Consider the following 13,346-nt stretch of genomic DNA (forward strand, 5'->3'; position numbering starts at 1 on the left):
CACGCACGTTTCTTTTGGCCCAAGGACGAAGCCTATTGAAAATGGTTAAAATAGGTCCATTATTTCGACTAGCCCCCATACAACCGTACCCCCCAAATAGGGCATTTTGGCTTATAATTAATTTAAATGATCTATTATATTAACAAAAGTCAACAAAACTTAGTTTTATAGAACTTTAAATGACACTACCGATCGGGCTTCATTTGATCATATCCCCCATACAAACTCTCCTTCAGAAAATGACTTAAAAGTCAAAATTCACTTGCAAACACTAATAACACTTTTAAATTCTACATAAATAATATTGAAGAAGACTTAACTCCCCCTACCAAAATTTTTAAGAATAGGGACATATTTTGCCCTACTCCCCTTTGAGCCCTCTTGTAATAAAATTCTTTTTTTTTGCCAAAAAGTAAAAATACTCCGAAATAAAGTTAAAAAAACAAACCAAATTCTTTATTTTTTTTAATTAATCCCCATTTTTAACATACATACTAACAGGTGTATGGTATCATATGGTCGGCTACGCCCGACTATACATTCATACTTGTTTAATTTAAGTTTTTTTTTCGTTCTACGGAATCGTTTTAAAGTTTAATTTTAAAGTGTCTTAAAAATATTTTTATTTTTAGTAAAAAAATGTTAAAACAAACAAAAAAAAAACATAAAAGTGAAATTAAAAATATTCTAATAAATAATCTAATTTTATTTATTACAGTTATTACAGACTTTGAATGTCCAATGAAAACAATAGCAGCAAAAAAAATATTGTTTTCCAACACAACTACAACTGAACTATTTTCTTAAAAAAAAAAACGAATAAAATTTTGTCCAATTAAACAAAATAGACAACAAAAATATGTTATTATTCAATTCAATATTAAAATGGATAATAACATAATATTTTTTTTATAATCTAGTCACATTTTAAACAAAAACAAAAAAAACGAGATTATGTGTTAAATAATTAAATATTTCTTTAACAAAATTATTATTTTTTTATTTTTTTTACTTTAAAAATTATATACATATATTTTTTATTATTTAAAATAAAAAAACACGGAGCTTTAAATATTTATATTAAAAATATTTTGATTTTTTTATAATTTTTAAAATTACACATTTTTTTTATTATTTAAAAAAAACTCGCGCCAAGGAATTGTTAAAAAAAAATTAAAATATTAAATATATATTTATAAGAAATTTAATAAAAATAAAAACGATAAATTTGTAATAAAAAACTGTTAGTTATATTTGTATGTAAATTAAATATAAAATTATTAAAACAATTCAAGACAATATTGTCTTTTAAGCAGCAACTAACAAAAAAGAAAAAAACATTAATAAACAAACAATTCATAAAACGTAAAACTACAATAATAACAATATTTATGTAAATTATAAAAAAACGTTACAACAATGAGGGAACAAAATTCCTAAAAAGTTTTATTTGAATTCATTACATATTGTTTTAATCAAAATTGTAAAATTTGTACCTTAAACGAAAAACAGCAATTCAAACATACACTTCCAGTTTTTAAAAGGTAATATTGTCTTCTGATTGTTTAATTATTTAAAAAATTTATATAAAAAAAATAAAACGAAATTATAACATACATTTATAAAATAATAATAATAAAAATAAATAATAATAAATAAAAATAAAAAACAATTGTAGATGTTTATATGTTATATGTGTTAAAATAATAATAAAAAAAACAAAACAAAAATAATAAAATAATATTTAAATAAAATTTAAAAACGATAAGAGTTTCAAACTATATAAAAAATAATTTAATTTAAAAAAAATCCAAAATTATATACATTACATACATTTTATATGTTTAGTTTATAGTACATATATATTTAGTAATTAACATATTTAATTAACAATGTTCTTAAATTGTTATCAAAAGAGAAACAAAAAAAAAATACATATTAAAAAAATAACAACAAATAAATGAATAAAAAATTAAGAACAAGAAAAACCAGGAACGTAACAGTTATAAGAAATATAACAAAAAGGTCTCATTAAACTATTAAAACTGTTGGATTTAAAAATAAGTGTTAATAAGTTAATCATTATTATAAGATTTATTCGATTTTCGTTTGTCGTTACCAATACCAGAGACAAATATATCCAGGAAAAACTTTCAATGAAAAGTAATGTCTTAAATTGCTAATAAAATCTCTTTTCACTACTTCTTTATTAGCATTTTAACACGGTTACGAATACGCAGTTAAATAAGTACATTTAGCTTACAAAGAAGTTGTTGAGTAAGTGGTTTTATTTTGCCTTAAATTGCTAATAAAACCTCATTTCACTACTTTTTCATTAGTATTTTAACACGGTAATGTCATTGGAGTATTTACCTTCTACGCTCGCTTACGAATACGCAGTTAAAAAAGTACATTTAGCTTACAAAGAAGTTGTTGAGTAAGTGGTTTTGTTTTTAATTATGTTAAAAAAAACCAGTAAGAATACGAATTAGGGACTTTGGTTTGTTCATTAAATGTTCTATTCACTGCACCACTTTGTCTTAAATTGCTAATAAAATCTCTTTTCACTACTTCTTCATTAGCATTTTAACTCGGTAATGTCATTGGAGGCAAGTACTTCTACGCTCGCTTACGAATACGCAGTTAAATATGTACATTTAGCTTACAAAGAAGGGACTTCGGTTTGTTCGTTTAATGTTTTATTTACTGCACCACTTTGTCTTAAATTGCTAATAAAACCTTTTTTCACTACTTTTCCATTAGTATTTTAACACGGTAATGTCATTAGAGGCAAATACTTCTACGATCGCTTACGAATACGCAGTTAAAAAAGTACATTTAGCTTACAAAGAAGTTGTTGAGTAAGTGGTTTTGTTTTAATTTATGTTTAAAAAAACCAGTAAGAATACGAATCAGGGACTTCGGTTTGTTTCTAATAAAATCTCTTTTCACTACTTCTTCATTAGCATTTTAACACGGTAATGTCATTGGAGGCAGTTAAAAAAGTACATTTAGCATACAAAGAAGTAAGTTGTTATGGTTTTAATTATGTATAAGAAAAGTCAGTAAGAATACGAATCAGGGACTTCGGTTTGTTCGTTATATGTTCTATTCACTGCACCACTGCTTCGAACTTTAATTGCGCGTCAAATAATGTTTTTCAAAAACAAATTTAATGTTGTTTTCGTTTTTTTTTTTTTTTGTAAAACGCAATTCAATAAAATTTGCAAGCAAATTGACAAAATTGAAAATAAATAACTTCTATATCATTTTAAAAGAAAGTCATTACTATAGAACTCCAAAGTAATGCAGACGGTATATAGTAGTCATTTTATTGCGCGTCAAATAATGGTTTTCAGATATAAATTTAATGTTGTTTTCTTTTTTGATAAAAAAAACAATTCTAAAAACACAATTCAATAAAATATGCAAGCAAAATGACAAGACTAAAAATGACAAAACAAAAAATAACGTACTCCTATATCATATTAAAAGAAAGTCATTACTATTGAACTTCAAAGTAATGCAGACGATATGTAGTAGTAATGGAAAAATAAGTTTTGTCTTCATTACTTTAAAGAACTCTCCCAGCAAAAAAAGAACTTCCAAAGAAGCGAAATAAAGGAGAATTTACTACATGGAAGTACCGAAAAAGACCTGAAGAAGTAATGATTTTAACATAGGCTTGCCATAGCTGGGATTTAATTCCACACTCACTACATCTGAAGTTATTCTCAGGATGTAAATTTTATGTTCTCTTTTTAAAAGTTATTAAAAAGTGAAATTGTAATATTATAGAATACAACTTGAATAATTGAATTGAAATAATATCAACTCCAAAATAAAATGAGTTTAATGCAGAAAATGTTAGTACAAATAACTATACCTTCAATTTTTTAACGAAATTGGATTCTTTTCGCTTCATTGGAAGTCAAAAAAACATCACTTTTATAGAAGGTAAAAAAAATTCACTTACTGTAATAAATGTTATTACTTTGGAAGTAATTCTTTCCATTTTTGCTGGGCTACTAATGACTCTATTTTAATCGGATGCAGAAGTACTTTAATTTCGGCTTTGATTATGGAAATTACAACCCATTACCGAGATTTTGCTGGGTATTTTTCAAATATCTTTAAGCGGCAAACTAATTGATACAAATCTTATAATAATGATTAAAAAATCCCTAAATAAGATAAAGATATTTTTTGTGTTACCTTTTCTTTTGAAGAGAAAAAACAAACAAATATTTTCGGTCCCTAATAAAAAACATTATTAAATTGTTATAAAAAATATAAAAAAATATGTATTTTAACAAAAAAAAAACTCCTTAATTCCTTAGACTTGCTTTTTAGTTAAAAATTTTTTTTTTATTTTTTTTTTTTTTATTAATTTTAAAGGAATCATTAACATTATTTAACTTATTCTATATATTTTAAAATGTATTCAAAATTAATTAGTTCTAGAACGGCTGCAAACAGAATCACTTTAGATTCTCGAACAGCAATCACTACTCCCAGAACCCGTTCTGTAAAACATTGTTATTATGTCGAGGTACTTCTAGAGAATTAAAAAACACTATCTCAGCAAAAAAAAACAACTTCCAAAGAAGCAAAAAAGAAGTAGAATGTTCTCAGTGGATGTACTGAAAAAAAACCTGCAAATGTGATGATTTTAATACAGGCTTGTCATAGAAGCCATGTCCTCTTTATTTGATTCCAAATTCACTATTTCTAAAGGCATTCTCAAGAAGTAATTTCTATGTTCTTTTTTGAAGTTATCATTCGAAATTGATTGGTATTTTGGAGAACACAGCAGCAGGTCTCGAATATGTAAAAAAAACAGCAAAAAGCAACTTCTAAAGAAGCAAAAAAGAAGTCGAATTTTCTCTATGGGTGTAGTTAAAAAGACCTACAGAAGTGATGATTTAACACAGACTTGCCATAGAAGGCATGTCCTTTTTATTTGATTCCAAATTCACTATTTTTGGAAGTTATCATCCGAAAGTGATTGGCACAGCAACTGTTGTAAGGTCTCGAATGTGTGGAAAAAAAGCAAAAAACAACTTCCAATGGTGATGATTTTAGCACTGGCTTCTCATAGAAGGAATGTTCTTTTTATTTGATTCCAAATTCACCACTTATAAAGATTATCAAGAAGTTCTTGTTCTTGTTCTTTTTTTGTAAGTTATTTTAAAGTGAAATTGTAATGTCAACTGATTGGTCTTGGAGGAAACCGCAGCTATTGTAAGGTCTCAAATATGTAAATAAACAACTTCCAAACAAGCAAAAAAGAAGTAGAATTTTCTCTATGAATGTAATAAAAAAGTCCTGCAGAGGTGATGATTTTAACACAGGCTTGTCATAGAAGTGATGTCCTTTTTATTTGATTCCACTTCTAAAGTCATTCTCAAGAAGTAATTATTATACTCTTTTTTTTTGTAAGTGAAATTGTAATATCGACTTATTGGTCTTTGGGATGACACAACAGCTGTAAAGGTGTCAAATGCGACCTGTTTCCGAAACTGTTCCCCAAGATCAGTGTCGACTCCAATACAATTTCACCAACTAAACCTGTTACCATATTCGAACTGTTGTTGTGGACCATTTTGAGGATTACAGCCAATTTACTCATGCTACAGCAATTACGCATTAATTGCGAAGTAGTAACAAGGTCTTAATGTGCTAGCCCGCACCACTTTGGGGTATGGGTAAAGAAATCTTGTTAATTACCCTTAGGACTGTGTAATGACCTGCCTACAAGTGATCTTAGAACATCACTTACAAGAAAAAAAAGAAGGTCTTCTTATTTCCAATTTAAACATCACACAGTCTGATGCCTTTTTCTTCTTAAATATACGAAGACAACAGTCCTTTTATACATCACTTGGAAATGAAATTCATAGAGATCTTCTTTAATTTAGGGATCGCAGAATACTAAGAGGCCCAAAAAATAATACTTACTTTGTGCAGCAAAATCGAGAGTAGTAATGGCACAATTAAGATCGGAATAAAGCTGTCCGACGATCCAGGATAAAAATCTTTATTAGTAATACAGGACTACAAATTTTTAACTCAGAGACCAAAGTATACTTTTCTAGAGAATAAGGTAGTGCTGGATCCGAATCTAACCTCAAAATGTTTTCATTACATCAGGTTTTCGTGCCCTAAAAATAACTTTTTGTCATATTTGAGACACTGTAAGTATGTATGTCACGATAAAGTTACCGATACTTGAAACTTTAATCATTTGTGCGCGCACTAAACTTTCGTAGTTAATGGTCTGGAATATTGCAAAATAGTATTATATATTCCCATTTTTGATATGTAATCGGTGGCACATGTATGTCTTAAATCTTTTTATAAAAAACCTAAATGGAAACTGCATCACAAAACTTGAAACTTAATCATTTTTGTGTGATCCCAGTAAACTTTCGTAAATAGTGGTCTTCAAAATCGTATTATATGTTCTCATTCTTTAAAATCGGTGACAAATGCATGTTTAAAATCTTTTTTATAAAAAATCCACAAAAATATGTTTCACCTTCAAATATATTTTATGTTAATGATTGCTTTCGAACAAAACTCTTTTCAAAATTAAATAATTATATTTCTTTTGGTCCAGTATTTCAAAATCCCTCTAGATGACTCAATACACAAAGCAAATCATAAATGTATTAATGTATCGTAATTAAGAACGTAAATATATATATATTTATAAAACAAAAACCAATAAAATATAGAAATAAGAAAATTTTACATTTTCAATGACTGTTCGCTAAACTTTCATTCTCTTAACAAAAAGAAATCGAAATAAATCTTAAGTTTCTGTATTTTTTCAATACTAAAACACAAATAAAATTTAAGAAAATAAAACACAAATTTAAAAACAAAAAGTTAATATTTTTTATACAACATGACTTTAAAATTTAAGCTTAAATTAAAAAAAAACCAAAAGAATTTCAATAAAAAATTTTAAATAAAATTTCAATTAAAATCAAACAAAAACACAAACAAAAAATATATATAAATCAACGAATACTGCTTTAAGTTCACTTTTTTAAATTAACTTATAATTATTTTAAACATATTTATAATTTCACTTTTTAAATTAATAATTTAATAAAAAGGAAAACAACATCAAATTGATTTTTAAACAAAAAAAACAAAACGCAAAAGTACACAAACTTTTTGGTACAAACTCAATACGAAACAAAGAAAATGTTGAAAAAAAAAATACAATAAAAAAAATTATTAAATAATTCACTGTAACCACCCAAAAATTTAGTAACAAAAATAATAAAAATCTCTTAAATATCATATACTTATAATAAATAGTTAATATATTTAAAACTACTTAATTACAACAAAAAAGAAAAACTAAACTAAAAAATATTTCAAAACAAATCTTTGTCTTAAATATTATTCAATAATAATAAAAATAAATGCCATATTAATATGTAAAACAAACAAAAACAACATATAAACAATATATAAGAAGAAAAACAACAAAATAAACTAAATTTAATTAAAAGTATAAAGAAAAACACGCACACTTTGTAATAAAATATAAAGAGAAAAAATATATATATTATATACAGTATATAGAGTATATATTTTTGTAAATTATTTTATTTAAAAAAAGAAAAATTATAAAATTTTTATGTTTTTTTAATATAGAATGAATTGATAACATAACTTTTACCAAAAAGTTTGTCATTGGATGCCCGTGAGTCACAAAATGAATTAGTAATGTGTCTTTTTCAAAATAAAAAAAAAACTATTCTACTTGAAGCAACAAACTCCAAGCAGCATGTTTTCTTAGATCAGACTCGGAAAAGGCTTTTTCAATTTTTTTTACAAAATATTTTCATTTTATTAGGAGAAATTTCAAAATTTCATTCACCCCTAGATCTACTCTTGAATATGATTATTTTATTGCTATGATATGATCATTTCCTTTCTTTGAATTGCATTATTTTACATCATTTGATTCTAATTTATTTGAATTTCAAAAAAATTTCATATCCCAGCAAAAAATGTTTGAATTTGTTCAAGAAGAACGTTTTCTTTAAGACGCCAAAATTCTAAAAAAATTTGTCATAATCAAGGCAAGATTTTCTATGCAAATGCATGTTGAGTCAATAACTCAAAATAACTTTTAACTAGTTTTCTTTTCGAATCAAAGAATTTGGATATTTTGTTATAAATGCATAAATTGCATATTTTGTTTTAAATTGCATATATTTTGCATATTTTCAACATTTTTATAGCATATTTTGCATATTTTTTAAATTTTCTAAGACAAATTGTTTTGTTTTCTCTGTATTTCATATTTTTATAACAAATTTGGTATTAACACATTTAGATTTTTTTCAAAAAAATATATCAACAACCCAAGAAAATTTTTAGAAATTGTTCTAAAAAGTACTAGTTCTAGAACGAGTGAAAACAGAACCACTTCAGATTTTTAAACAACAGCCTTGGAACTAGTAGTGTCGCTATTACTTTAGTAACCCGACGCTTAGATTATTGTTGTGGTTCTTAAAAACTTGTAAATAGTTTTCAAGGAACTAGTTCTTTGAAACTAGTTGCACAGTGCTACCACACTAGTGGAATCATTTGAAAAAAATTTCAAAAAATTAAAATTTTATAAACTTAATTTTATCGAATAGAATAGAATTTTATCGAAATGGTATCGAAAGAAGGAAAAGTTAGCTGCTTGTAACGTATATCCTTACAAAAAAATATTTAAAAAGATTAGAGGTGCTGAAGAATTATTAAATTTTTCGTAAGATATATATATATATATGTATGTAAGTTTTGTAAATAACATTGGTACAATAGTAAAAATATATGAATATATTGTAATGGTTAACTTCATCAAAATATATATTAAAGCAAATTTTTTAAACTCTACTGTCAAAAACTACGAACTACAAAATGCCGTAACAACAAATAATGAATTTCCACAAGTTAGCAAAGTCCTAAGTAGCGAAATAATAGATGTGTATATGTTGGGATATAAATTTTGCAAAAAATCACAATCATTCAATTCACAAATGTTGTCGTATCGTTGTAGCGTTGTATATAATAAACATTTTTCAAATAATATTTTTTGAAACAAAAACAAATCAATAATACAATATTACGACATACAACGATACAACCGTCAACACTAATAGTGAACTGAACAAATAGTTTTCATTTTCTTTAGATTTTTGTCTGTCCTGTAAAATTGTTAAAAATGTTGTTATGCATGAAATACACGATGCGATCTTTTAAACAACTTTGTTTACAACCATGTTGCGTACAATGCACACAAATGTTACAATTTTGAAAACAATCTCATAATACAACTATATTTTGTTAAAAGAATTTTTGAGTGAAAATGGTATTTTATTGTAAAATATTTATTATTTTTTATAATAAATAAAAATTCAAAATTTTCAATCTTAATCATTTGAAACAAAAACGCTAAAAAAGAAGTATTTGTTTATACGTTCTCTACAGCTTCCCTAAAACTAGTTCCGATGTTGACAAATTCAAACAAAAATCATTGATTAAAAAACTAGTTCCAGAAGTGTTCCAAAGAACGAGTGTCGACTCCATAACACTTCCTCAGAACCAGTTCTGAAGGTGACAATTTCGAACAAAAATCATTGGTCTCAACGCCAAACTAGAACGAGTTCAGGCTAAAATCATGTGTTCTAGAACTAGTTGTAGAACTAATACAATTTTTCTTGGGAACTCGCATTTAATTTTCATTTAATTTTTTGATATTTTTGAATTGTTTTATTGTTTTTGTTTTTACGCACACATACAATGTTACTTGCTTGTTACTTAAAGAGTAAAATAGAATAATGTTGTACAACAATCATTTTTACATTGCGACCCGTTTATATAATTTGCAAAAATATCAAAACATTTTGATCTTTTATACAACCGACTCACAACTTCTCTTAAGCTACCTTCTCACACTTTACCAGCAGTTGTATCGTGTATGTCTTGCCTTACGCCCTTTTGCATTTCGGGTTACAATATGTATAATAGAGAGTAAGCTTTCAATGTTAAGTCCATTGCTTAGGCATTCAGACGACATTACAAATCTTATAAAAAGATCTCTTTGAGTGTCAAAAAACTGGGGTTTTTCAATATCTCTAATACGATATTGGGGAATCATGATGCCACAAGAACTTATGATGTGTCATAAGGCTTCCACAGAATCAGTACCAAACGATGACAATTTTAAACAAACATCATTGCTCACAATGCTAAACTAAAACTTATAAAGACTATAATCACAATTTCTAAAACAAGTTGTAAAACTAATCAAATTTTTCCGATATATAACATAAAAAATATATCGTTCAATTCACAATCGATGTCATATCGTTGTAGCGTTGTAAGTCATAAAAAAATTTTCAAATAAAATGTTATGAAACAAAAACAAATCAATAATAAAAAAAATACGACATACTACGATACAACAATATTTAAAATCTTCTACTTACTTACGAGTCTGTTAATATAATTCTAAATCACATTTTCAATTTAACAAAACTGTTAGTATTTCACTAAAAAACGAAGAAACTGTTTACTGGATGACAACTAAAAGTTTTTATTTTCTTAACTAATTAATTTTCCGATTAAAAATATATTCTACTAATTATTGTATTTAAAGGAGTACATAATAATTAACAAAAAAAAGTACATACATATTAAAAAAAAAGAAATTATAATAAAAAATATCAAAGAAAAATATTAAATAAATACTGTATTGTATAAATGTTAACATTAAACAATATTAATTGGGAAAAAATAATTTTAATAAACAACTAATAAAAAACATAAAATAATTAATAAAAAAAACAAATAAGTTTAAAATCAATAAATAAAAATAAATGTCTATAATTAAATGGAAAATAATTTGTAAAATGGTGTTTTATTAAAAAAATATATATTTTTCTAATCTCTAACAATCAACGAGTTGTGCTTTTCATAAAAAATGTATAGAAATGTAAAATTTTGGCATAGCCAAATGAAATTATATTTAAAATATTTTCGTATCCCTTGCAAACGTAGCAAGACTTGTAAAACAAATTACGCAGTAAGGAGTTAATCGTAATTTATTTATGTTAATATTATTTGAGTCAAATTAGTTGTATTCTATAATACTACAATTTCACTTCCTTATAACTTCCAAACTTCAAATAAAAAGGACATGCCTTCTATAACAAGCCTGTGTTAAAATCATCACTTCTTCAAGTCTGTTTCAGTACTTCCATGGAGTAAATTTTACTTTTTTTTTCACAAACATCATGGTAAGCACTTGCAAACTTCAAGAACTATATGTTTTAAAAGAAAGGACATCGCATTTATCCAATTCACTGTCGGTGTCGTATTGTTGTATTAGCATATGTCATTAATATTTCGCAGAAAAAATTTTTTAATAAAAAACCAAAGAATTGTGAAAACTTATGACATACAACTTTACGGCATCGTTTGTGAATTGTATAATACTTTGTATTCATAAGTATGTAAAAATACCAAATAAAAGTTGATTTCAATCCGAAATATTTTATTGCTTGTTTTAATGAATTTCCAATTTTAACCGAAAAATGGTATTATTATTTTCATTTAAGTTTTATGGAAAAACTCAACAATTTTTATTTAAAAGGCATTTAAGTCAAATGAGACCTTATAATTATAGAGTTCATGAGGATCATAAAGGCTAGTATTGAACTTGATTTTGCAGGTTTTTGTCGAGATAATTATGAACGTAAAAGCTATATTCGGCGGGTTCAGTTATTTGGGGGTGAATTAATAGACCAATGTTAATAATTTAATTGACTTCATTTACGATACCATAGAAGATCATGTGCAAATCATTGAATTATCTCCAAAATTGCGACCTGTATTTTGATTACAAGGTTTACAAGACCTATTCAGGGGTTCAGTTGTATGGGGGCTAGGTAAAATAATGGACTGATCTTAACCATTTTCAATAGGCTTAGTCCCTGGGAAGATCATGTACCAAATTTTATTGAATTATCTTCAAAATTGTGACCTTCGGGCGGACAGAACCGATTGGTATACTTTAAGGTGGGTATGGGACCAATATTAGCAATACAAGCATCAGGACAAACCCAATATACCCTCCCCAATAAATTGGTGTAGGGTATAAAAAACGGTAATACGGTTGTTGTGTTATTGTGCTTGACAAGAACTATTTAATTAAGTGATAAAAAACAGGTGAGACCTTAATCAATCAAATTGAACTAAGTAACTTAAAAAAAATACAAAAAATATATTAAAAATATGAATCAGATTTTATATGTATATTATTTTTTTCAGTGTAACTTATTTAAAAAAAAATCCCATTTCCAACTGTTTGGGATAAGTTTAATACATTTAACAGCTGATATTAGCGCACCGGTTTATTGTATTAACAAAACGGATATTATGTGTTCATGCTTATATTTGCAACACCCAACAATGTCTATTGATTCTATATAATACTTATACATATGAATTAAATATGATTTTCTATATATTTTTTATGCCCATCAAAAAAGAGTTGAGGGGGGGGGGGTGTATATTGTTTTTTCATTCCGTTTGTAACACTTTGAAATATTCATCTAAGACCCATAAAAATATATATTCTTTATTCTTATAAGATTCTAAGACGATCTAGCCATGTCTGTCTGTTTAAAACACTATAGAATCCAAATAGAAGTAACTAGTGAGCTGCAATTTTGCATGGACATCATCGGTCCATAATTTCGGTCCCCTTCGAAAAATTACTTTAACGCTCATAACTGGGTAAAAGGAGAATCTATAGCGGTAAAAATCATGATTTATGGAAACTCTCTTTGCAAAATTTATAAGTATTGGTCCATAACCTCCCCCCCCTTTAAAACCCCCTTCAGAAAATGGCTTTAATGCTTATAACTGTCTAAAAGAAACATCTACAGCGGTGGAAATTGACAGGAACATATTTTATTTTAATCTTAATATCTCCGTAAAATTTTATATAAATCGGTCCCTTCTTGACCTGTGAAATTCTATATAGAACAGGTTTTGTGCGAGTCAAAAGTCTCTATCAAATGTTATAAGGATCGGTGCCTTATTAACCCTACCCCCCACATAAAGTCCACTTCAGAAAATGACTTTAACTGTCATTCCTAGCGATGATATTATACCTTAACAAGTTTCGTATAAGTTAAAACATCTTAACTAAATTTTTTAAAGGATCAGTTTTATATTGACCCTTTCCCCCTTAAACGTCCCCATCAGAAAATGTCTTTAATATTGAATTAAAATGCGCAGTAATTTTCTAAATAAAC

The sequence above is a fragment of the Lucilia cuprina genome, chromosome 4, assembly GCF_022045245.1.
Source record: "Lucilia cuprina isolate Lc7/37 chromosome 4, ASM2204524v1, whole genome shotgun sequence".
NCBI classification, from domain to species: Eukaryota; Metazoa; Arthropoda; class Insecta; order Diptera; family Calliphoridae; genus Lucilia; species Lucilia cuprina.